This window comes from Saccostrea cucullata, unplaced genomic scaffold (assembly GCF_032062105.1).
Source record: "Saccostrea cucullata isolate Sc308-1 unplaced genomic scaffold, CSIRO_AGI_Scuc_v1 ctg8054, whole genome shotgun sequence".
NCBI lineage: Eukaryota > Metazoa > Mollusca > Bivalvia > Ostreida > Ostreidae > Saccostrea > Saccostrea cuccullata.
The window spans coordinates 43,560-54,093 of NW_026932969.1; the positions used below are offsets into that span (position 1 = coordinate 43,560).

The 10,534-nt window shown below is 33.4% G+C and overlaps 1 long non-coding RNA gene and 1 pseudogene across 1 annotated transcript; one reads left to right on the plus strand and one right to left on the minus strand.

Moving 5' to 3' along the window:
- Nucleotides 1-249: 249 nt before the first annotated feature.
- On the minus strand, nt 250-9,087 carry LOC134236685 (uncharacterized; annotated as a pseudogene).
- LOC134236686 (uncharacterized) lies at nt 3,429-4,603 on the plus strand. The gene is made up of 3 exons (XR_009985664.1): nt 3,429-3,679; nt 3,798-4,373; nt 4,481-4,603. It is a non-coding gene; the product is annotated as an uncharacterized LOC134236686 (long non-coding RNA).
- Nucleotides 9,088-10,534: the final 1,447 nt, after the last annotated feature.

The following is a 10,534-nucleotide window of genomic DNA, read 5'->3' on the forward strand; positions in this document are numbered from 1 at the left end:
TTCTTTTGCAGTTTATGGCAGAACAATAAGGGCACAGTTTATGTAAGAAGGGCACATTTATGTGCTATCCACTATACTAAAACTCAACAAAAAAAACAACCTATAATTCTAATTGAAAGAACAACTAATATAAGCAACTTTGATATATATTACACTGTAATGTAAAATTATAAAATTGAAAAGAATCCAACCATGGGAGTTGCAAATAAACAAGGTTCTTAACCCCCCCCCCCCCCCCCTGACACACACACTTATCAATATTTAAAGCGAATCACCTGTCTGTATCATTAACTTTTTTCATTTCAATTTCTTTGTCCTTCATATTTCTTCACCTCCAATGTCTTCAATTTATAAAAAGTCAGGCAGATATTTATACACAGGGTGTTACATAGAATATAATTATACATGTACATGTAACACAACCCCCAACTCCCATCCCCTCTTCAAACTTTTCTTCTCTTTGTACAGTATTCATTGTAAGGTGAAAATCTGAGCTTTTCTAACAGCAGCTATATATTCTCATTCTTCATATATATAAAAACAACAAAACTGTTCTGTTTGTGGTAAATCTTTGTATTTGGCTTTGAAATATTAATAACTCAGTTTAATCAAAAATATCCTTCATATCACTATATTAGTATTAGATAATAGCACAAAACAATAATGATCAACATGCCCATTAATGCACCCTAATTCATAAACATTTATAAAGTATTCTGCATGAAATTTGTCAATTGAATGAAAAAAATCTCTGAATTGAAATGATATAATCAAAATTGAATGGCTTTTAGTACATCTGATTGCACATAAGATTATATATATATGTACAGTAAAATTAGGTTCAATGAGGAGGAGACCCTATTACCAGTATCACTATATCACTTCAAATTACATTTATATTAGGATATGATACATGAAAATAAATTAAAAAATAGTCTATTTTTATAAATAAATTGTATACATAAAAAATGAAATTACAGTCTAGATCAATATGTGGAGCAGGATTAAAAAAATATATGAATGAAGAGCAGCTAAACTACCACATTGATCAGATTTGATGCAATCAAGGAACAGTGCCCTCAAGAAAGTACAAAGACAATAATCCTACTTGAACATGTCCAAATGAAGATAAGATACAAATAGGACTCAATGTAGGTCAATATGACCCAGGATGACACATATTGACCAATCAGAATATCAGAGTTCACAAAGTCATGATGATATGTGAAGTATTATACCCAGTATGTACACATACATATATAATCATACAAACATCAGTAACAATAATGCAACTTGCATGTACATTAATTTCTTATTCTTCACATGAAAGACACTTCACTACATTTTCGATCTGTGTTAGAAATTTTGTGAGTCTGCAGGACCATTTTTGCTGCTTTGAAATCTCTGCTGAAGGCAAGTTGGATGTGATGTAGAAAAATGCCACTTCTTGATAACTTATCACATACAGATTTGCTTATCTTCTTTTGGCCAGGACTCTGTATATATGATGCCATACATGCGTGATAAATAACAGAGTAAAAGTCCACATAGGTTATTTGAACACGTAATCTCGATTCAACCAAAGTCTGCAGACTAAGCACATCATCCAAAGCATTATGGGCTGTATATTTCTGTCCTGTAAGCATTCTTACTAAATTCTCCTGCTTGTAACATCCGTCCACTTCCTTCTTTGGGATCACTCTTCGACACAATTGAAGCGTGTCAATAAACCCTTTGGTTGCTTTATAAAATGTTGAAAATAAATTAAATTCTCGTAATCTTCGAAATAACACATGTAAATCGAAACTCTTTATATTGTGGCCTATGAGCACAGGGTTTTTCTTGGATTGTAGAAAAGTTATGAAGTTGAGAAGTGCTTCCTGTATAAGTTTGCCAGAAACTGCTTTGCCCTGCAAATACATGTATAACGTGTCTGTTCCACGGCAATGTGTTATTCCAGTGACTTTAGAAGCCTCACTTGTAATATTGCATCTTGCAGGGATTAGTCTAGGGCATTTTTACTACCGATATTCGGTATTTTTCCCCAAGAGAATATTTCCCCTGGACACCTAAATTTCCCACTTTGATAAGTAAAAATTTCCCCTAAAAATCTCAAATAATTCCCCCCTTCTTTTTATTGCGTTCTCAAAACGCATTTCGGGGATATCCTTGTTGTCCCGTTCGCTAGGCTCTCGAATGTCTGTATCATCCAGACGTTTGCGCTTATCCACATGTCGAGGTTTGCGCAAACGTCTGGGTGATACAGACTTCTGACCGTGTAACTTCAATCGAAATAATTTGAGAACGAATTAACTTATGAAGCAACAATGTCGCACCGAGAAGGTTATTACGTTAAAAAGCTCAGAAAAGAAGATGCTAAATCCTGTAAGAAAATCGACACAATGTTTAAAAAGCAAACGAAGTTTCCGGATTCAAAATGCAGATTTAGAGACAGAACAAAGTTTAAAGGACCATGATGACGAGTTGGAATCGAACTTCGATGAAATTCGAAAGTCAGTTTGAAAGTGCCGAGGTGTATGGCAAGAAAGATGACTCTCACTCGGACATGAGAACATTTTATACTGAAAAATATGAATTGAAATACCAGTGGCTCGCGTACAGTTATCCAAAACGAGGATATATTTGTAAACTGTGTGAACATTTCGGGAAAGAAAGTATATTTACACGCGGGTGTGATTTGGGGAATCACCCTTCTCGGGTTTTAAATAACCATCAAGAAAGCAGAGTTCACCGAGATGCACAGAAATTAAAAACCCTAGGGAAAGAGGTGACTGTTTTTAAATTGTTACAATCTCAGGAAAAAAATGAATCGTGAAGTACTTAAGAAACTTATCATGTGTGCGAATTTTATGATTAGAAAACGATGGGCCCTTTCAGAAAACTTTGCAGAATTTGTGCAGTTTGTAGCTAGCCTTGGTGTTAAGGACCTAAGTATTCACTTGCAGTCAGCACCAAAAAATGCACTTGTCATCCTTTTCTGTCAATGATATTATGGAAACAATCAGTTATCATCTTGAACAGAAATTAATTGATTCTCTTAGAGTTGGAGAAAAATTCACATTATTAGCAGATGAAAGTACAGATGAAGCAGTTTGCATTGTTTGGGAGATGGAAGTTTCAGAACACTATCCAAGATCATTACCTTGGTATAATTCATGTTGAGAAAACAGACAGCCATTCTCTCACAGAAACAATCAGAACATTTTTTCAAGCTAAAGGTGTTCCCCTGTCTAATGTCAGATTCCTAGTATTTGATGGCACGAATACCATGAGTGGAAATGTTTCAGGTAATAAATGTCTCTAAGTAACATGTCAGATATTAATGATTATGTAGAAAAAAAAGATGTAAATTAAAATGAAATTCCACCAATTCAATGTCAAATTGAAAATGAATCTTTGCTCTTGTAGGAGTCCAGCGCAGACTAAGGAATGAATATCCTTATGCTATATATATGAACTATCGCTGCCATAAACTTGCCTTATGCATGACACACTTGTTAAAAGTGCCTGAATACAGAGTCCTTCAAGACGTAGATGCAACACTGCTTGGTCTTTGGAAGTTATTTGAATACAGTCCAAGCAAGTTTGCTGTCTTTGCGCGAGTTCAAGAGGCATATAACAAACAACCACTTACATTGATAAAAGCTGCAACAACCAGGTATACAGTAATTTGTTTACTTATTTTGCTACACAGTTTAAGAGAATTGTAATATGTGATGTCATGATTATGATATAATATTTTGATTTAAAACTTGAAGTTGAAATATTTTTTTTAGGTAGTTATCCCATGGCAATGTATGCAATAGAATTGTATGTCGGTTTTGGGAACTTGTGGATTGTTTAGACAGCTTGTACGAAGAAAGTTGAGAACCTGAGGTGTTTGGGCTGTGAGCATCATTGTTGCGCAAGGATGCCATAGCTATGATATTATTGCTGTGTGATGTGCTTAGAATAGTAAACAATTTGAGTTTATTTTTACAAAATGAAAATATTTATCTCACTGACATTCCACACAAAGAACGTGAAACACTGGAAAGATTAGATAATTTAATCGAAATGTTGGATGAAAGGGGTCAGCATGAAGAACTGACTTCCTCGAAAGTTCGATTACTTTTTTCTTGAGGTTATAGACAGAACATCTCTGCAGCGAAGAATCGGACATGATGGTCACTGGAATGTCCCTGTGCAGACACTTGGAAGATTTTTTGTTACTCACAGGCCTTCCATTCATCAGGTCTCTTCGTGGTGAAATTGAAGAGGCATTCAGCTTTTCACCGGTTCTGAGGTCTTTTGGGGTCTTGGACCCAAGGAACCTCCCTGATGCAATTGGAGAACTGCAAGACAACGGGAAGGTTAGTGTGAATGTAATTTTAATCTTGTCAACATATTATATGATGATCAATCTACAGGAAATATGCAATCAGCATTCATTATTTGAAATAAATAATTACTTTTATAGCATGACATCCAGACTGTGGCAGATTTTTATGCACATCCCTACCCTGGAATTCCTGCTGACTTTGAATCTGCAGATGCAGTGGTTCTTGAATTGATCAGTGAAATCTTATTTGTTTGTTATTAGGTAAATAAATTAATTAAAACTGTTTCACTTCAGTTAAAATTTTATAAAGTTTTGACTTTACCATATTTACTTTTTTAAATTTTACAAGGTTTTAGCTTTACCATGTTTACTGTTTTACATTACTAATATTTTTCAACTCTAAACACAATAATTATTTTTTTTTGTTTTTGTTTTTGATTTTTTTTTTTTTAGAAAATAGTTATCGTTTCATTACTATGATTACTTTAACAGTTAGCATGCACCAGATTCATCCTAGAAATCAGAATTTCATTTTGTAAGTACAGTCAAACTTGTTTTAAAAGGCCACCTTTGGGAAGTCTGGAAACTGGCCACTTAAGACAAGTGGCCTCTTATTCCAGTTTGCCCTTGAAAAGGACATTTGGTCAATAGATAAACATTAAGCACTACAGTTAAATTAATTAATCATAATTAAACAGTTCAATTTCACAAAAACTTTTTTTGTGTATATATAATAATTCAAGCTGATTTAAAACGAATATTAAAGACTTCGAAATGTTTAAGGTTTTGTGCATGTTTCTGTTCCTACATATAAGTTAAACATCTTGCATTCATAAGTGTACTTTTGTTACATTGAATTATAAATAAATTCTTTCAATTTTCATTTGAAAAAATACATACAGTGCCTAACTATTATCCTTTTTTATAAAGAAAAAAAAATACACAAAAATTCAGTTAAATGGTAAATAAAGTAAAGCATAGGAATTTATGTAAAAATATGTCAATAAAAATGTCACTTACATATGTCAAAAAGATAGTCAGCAGTGTAATCCCCCCCCCCCCCGCCAACTTAATTAATCGGTAATTAACTTACTTGCTGAAGTTTATAAAGTCTGATTAATTTTATTGTTTATAAAGCTGTCATAATTTCTATTTTACCTACACAGACACAAAAATAAAATTAACCAGTTGACCAGAGAGATGTATTTCATTCAATAACACAGGTGTCATGTGCAGTAGAGCGTGACTAATCCCTATCAATCCTCTCTTGACTTATTTTATTGATATTAATTTACAAGTAACAATCAGTTGGAAATTTTACATAATTTATTTTTAAAAAGTTCAATTTTCTGATTTGGGATTAATTTTAAATTAGCTTATTTAAAGTAATAAAATTCTACATACTAATACCCTGTATTAATATTTAGACAGCAGCTTTTGGACCAAGGACTGCAACCTACATTGCCAAACACCCTTAAACAGGCTAGAAGAGAGGAGGTCATGGATCTAATCTACCCAAAGATGATGCAGTTGCTTGAATTAGGATGCTTAATTCCTTGCTCCACAGCTACTGTTGAGAGGGGATTTAGTTTGATGAACTCCTTGTGCACAAATTTACGAAACCGACTTAATCAGTCAAGTTTGGATTTTTTGATGAGAAATTGTAAGGAAGGGAAAGACAATTTTTCTAATGACTAACTTGAGGCCATGGTGGATCTGTTCAAAAAAAAAAAAAAAACAGGAAACTTGAGTTTTAAGGAAACTAATAAAATTTATTTTAAGAAGTGTAGTTTTTTCTTTGCCTTCCAAGTGATATACAAAGTAGTGAAATTGTACATCAATTTCATAGATCAGATTTTGGAGTTTTAAAACTTAAGTAAAGAATTGTCAAAGTTTTCTATTTTAGTAATTTTTTTTCAATTATAAACTATAAATTTTAAGTATAAATACTAAGTGAATGCATCTCTAAAATATGATTTTTCCTTGCTGTTTTATGCACTCCAAAGGGTCTTAAAAATGCTGAAATTCAATTTCGGTCGGGGGGCTTCGCCCCCCTTGCCCCCCCCCATCAGGGCTCTGCTCTGCACACGCTGGGGGCCTGGAGCGGCCCCAGACCCCCGATTGATTTTTCCCAATTTCTCTAGGAAGGGTAGTTTCCCCAAAATGCTAGATTAATCCCTGTCTTGGCAACACATAATCTTGAAATGTATCCTCCCCTACACATGCTGCAATTTGAATTATATCACTGTTTCTTCCCAAACCTGTTGTCTCCAGATCAAATGTTACTATAAGTTAATTACTTAGTCCTTTCAAAATCTAAAAACTCTGGAATTCCCTCCTGTACATTAGTACAGTTGACCTCTAAATTTGATTCATATGTCACTCCTTCTCTTGTAGTTGATATTCTTTCCTTCTTCCTCTTCTCTCTCTGAAGTTGTATTCTCCTCTTTTTGTACTGTGCACTTCTCTGATGAAGTCTCTTTACTCTTCGTCTCTGATCGATCTTTTGCATCAGCTTTGAAGTATATACTCCAGGAGAGAGCTTATTCGCTTTGTTAACCTGTACAATAATATTTCATGACATTAATTAATTAGATTAATGTATTTCAGGCCCATGGTATGGTGGCATCTTTCTGCCCCCATAAAACAAAATAAATTATTTTAACATGCAACATAATTATGTAGACATTTACAAGGTGGTAGTTCATAACTTTTTGAGTCTTCAAATATTAAATTCATTTCTTAAATTTAACAAGAGATGTTTATAAAACATTTATGCCCCCTCCCCATGGAAAACCATGCAATGACAAGAAGTCTGTGAGCCAATGCTTACTAGTAATACCCCTGCGCTGATGTGAGTACATGTACATACATCTACACTATCATGTTTAAATATACACAAGTTCAGCTACTGGTAGATGCACATATATATAAGTTGACATCAGATTCAAACAAAATTAAATTTCATCATATGATATGCCTGAGCGAAGAATATGCAATAAATAGTTGCTTAGAAAACTGCATTGAAAATTTGTTTTGTATGCTACAGATGGACACACAGATAAACATGAAGTTGACATTGGATTTGAATAAAAACAAATCCCATCATATGGTATGCCTTAGCAAATAATGTGCTAAATTTTCAAGCATCTATGATGAATAGTTCTTTAGAAGACTGTGACTAAAATTTATTAAAGACAAACAACCAGACAGTCAGATAGACAGATACACAAGGGTAAAACAGTATACCCCTTCTCCTACAGAGTGGGAGTATAATAAATGGAAACTGCTAACAAGAGGCCCATGGACCACATCACTCACTTGAGCACTTTGGCTAATTAAGAAAAATGAAGAAATTATAGTTTACTATTGAAAAGTTTACACCCAAAAGTAGTCCCAACCATTTATTAAAGGGGAGAGGGTATAATTTGTAAATACTTGAATCTACACTACCCAATAATGTTTCCATATAAATATGATCAATGCTGGCTTTACTATTTTTGAGAAGAAAATTTTTAAAGAATTTTCCTATATATTTCTATGTAAAATGTGGTCGGCCATTTTGGCCCCACCCTTCCCCCTGGGGGTCATGATTTGAAGAAACTTGAATCTACCCTACCTGAGGATGCTTCCAAATAAATATTATCAACCAAGGCTTTGCTATTCTTGAGAAGAAGATTTTTATTTTAAAAAAATCATATATTTCTATGTAAAATTTTGATAGGCCATTGTGGCCCCACCCTACCCCCAGGGGTCATGATTTGAACAAACTTGAATCTACACTTCCTGAGAATGATAAATCTGTACACCAAATTTAATTCCCTCCCTGCATCAAAGGGGGACAAAAATATAGTAAATCACTTTCTAGTTTGTTGATTAAGCCAGGAACATCAACGACAGTGGGAATTATGGAATAATTAATGTAAGTTATTTCATGTTTCCAGCTATTGTTGATGTCCTGGCATACCCAAAAAAGTAGACAGTGATTACTTAGATATGATCAGTATTGCTCACTGGAGTCTTTGACCTCAAAAAGTAACTCATACTTACTTTGGGGAGGTAACTATGGCCTTCGTTTTTCTGCAAAACTGCAGCACTAATTCTGCTTTTCAGAGAACAACTACCACCATAATGCCTGTAATTAATCAAAGTGTAATATATATATCAACAACAAGATATGTGAGCCTCGTCAGATAGAAATCGACCTTATGGCAAAATTTATCAAATTTGAGATTTTTGTGTTTTTTAATGGTCCATGTAAAATCATTCAGAAACTGAAAACGGAATCAATAGATCTTCATTTATAACAAAGTTATAACATTTTGAAATTGGTATGTTTGCAATATTAACTCTGAGCATATCATGGTTTTTTCACGATTCAATTGTCACATGATCATCATGGTTTATTCTCAATTGTTCGGTAGGGCACCTGTCAGATGAATTCGTTGACAATGGACAAGAGGTGATCAGAAAAGCTCAATGGAGCTTTCAGCTCAGGTTACATGTAGCTGAAAAACAAACGATAAATTGATTTTTTTTCCCTTCATTTGATATGCCTTAACTAATTACCTGTTCTTGGGTGCTTTAGTTGCAACCATGTTGTTGACATTTTCATTTGGTTGAGTTGAAACTAAGTTACGCATGTTGGGAATTCTGGATTTGTATTTTTCAACAAGAGTTTCTAATTCTTTCTTGAGTTCATCTCCATTGAGAGGCTTTCCATTAGGAAGACTTGTAAATTTAAAATTTTAGGTACAACATAAAATTACACGAACATTTAAGTACTGCATCTCAATACATGAACCATATTACAGCAAAACTTGTTTAGTAGGAACAGGGATATAGTGAATTCACTTAAATAGCAAACTTAGTGGGGGTCTATGGCAATATTCTTTTCAATTCTTCAAGTTGGTAAAATTTTAGTAATAACGAACTCTAAAATAATAATGAAAACAATACAATGTGCGTGTCCTAACCAAATCATGGTTGGAAATAATAGTATCACTTAATTTTAAGTGTAAATCAATAACAAAAAATCAACAACAATTTGATTAACTTTTGAAATTGACAATTTTCGTACAAGTTTGATCCTTTAAATTAATTTATCAGTGTAGATATTAACATTATTGACCATGAGATTTACCATAAGTTATGTACTTCATGGTGTTGACAATTATATGTAAATAATACATGTACAAACTAAGTACAAAAAGAAGATGGGCGCATTAGGCGGGTGATCTGCAGGAATCATTTGTACGAAACATTTATGGTTTAAATGTCCATGATTTGGTTGGCTGAGCATACCTGGTCAGATTTTACAAACACGTCCATGGGTTATTTTTTTTTCATTTAGTTTGAAAGACATTGTGAAATTGTAACATTTATGTCCATTTTTTATAGGGGGTACTATAACATAGTAATGTTTCAGAAAAAAAATTGAACCTAAAATATTTAATGCATAGATGCATGATACGTGTACATGTACATTATTAAAATAGAAGATTAGAATTAATTTCACTTGAGAACCAAACTGAACCAAAATTTATTTAATTCAAAATTTTAATACATCAGTACATAAAACGAAACTGACAAAATAAATGATTTTTTGCCTAAATAAAAAAAAATTAACCCTCCATGTCAGGCTCGAACCAGAAACTTTTAGCTTCGAGTACACTGAACAGCTAGCCTAACTAACTGAGCTATCACCGCTACACATAAACAAATGTTTTTAAAAGGACAAAGACGCACCACATTGACACATTTGGATTTTTTGGGGAAAAGTTCATTTTTCGTGGTCTCTGGGTCTTCTCTCCATTTTAAAAAAAAAGTGTATTCGTTTCTTTGAATTAAAATACACGCAAATGACGTTTCAAAATCATGGAGAGAAGACCCAGACATAGAAATTTTTAGAAAAATGTGTTTAAAAAAGTACCAATTTGTACCAAATGTCTGATATGGCCAATTTTCAAGTTATTTTTTAGCAAATCAAAGATAAATTTCGGGAAAATATTTTCCGTTCCTGTTGCACAGGAACCCGATAAATTAAAAAAAATGTTAAATTTTCATGTGACATGTCAATAAAATTTTCACTTTTCAAGTACGCCCAGGTTCCTGCCGAATGCCAATCAAAAGCGCCCTCGTTCTTTCGGTATATTTCATGTGCATCATACCTGTAATTCAATGGATTATCTT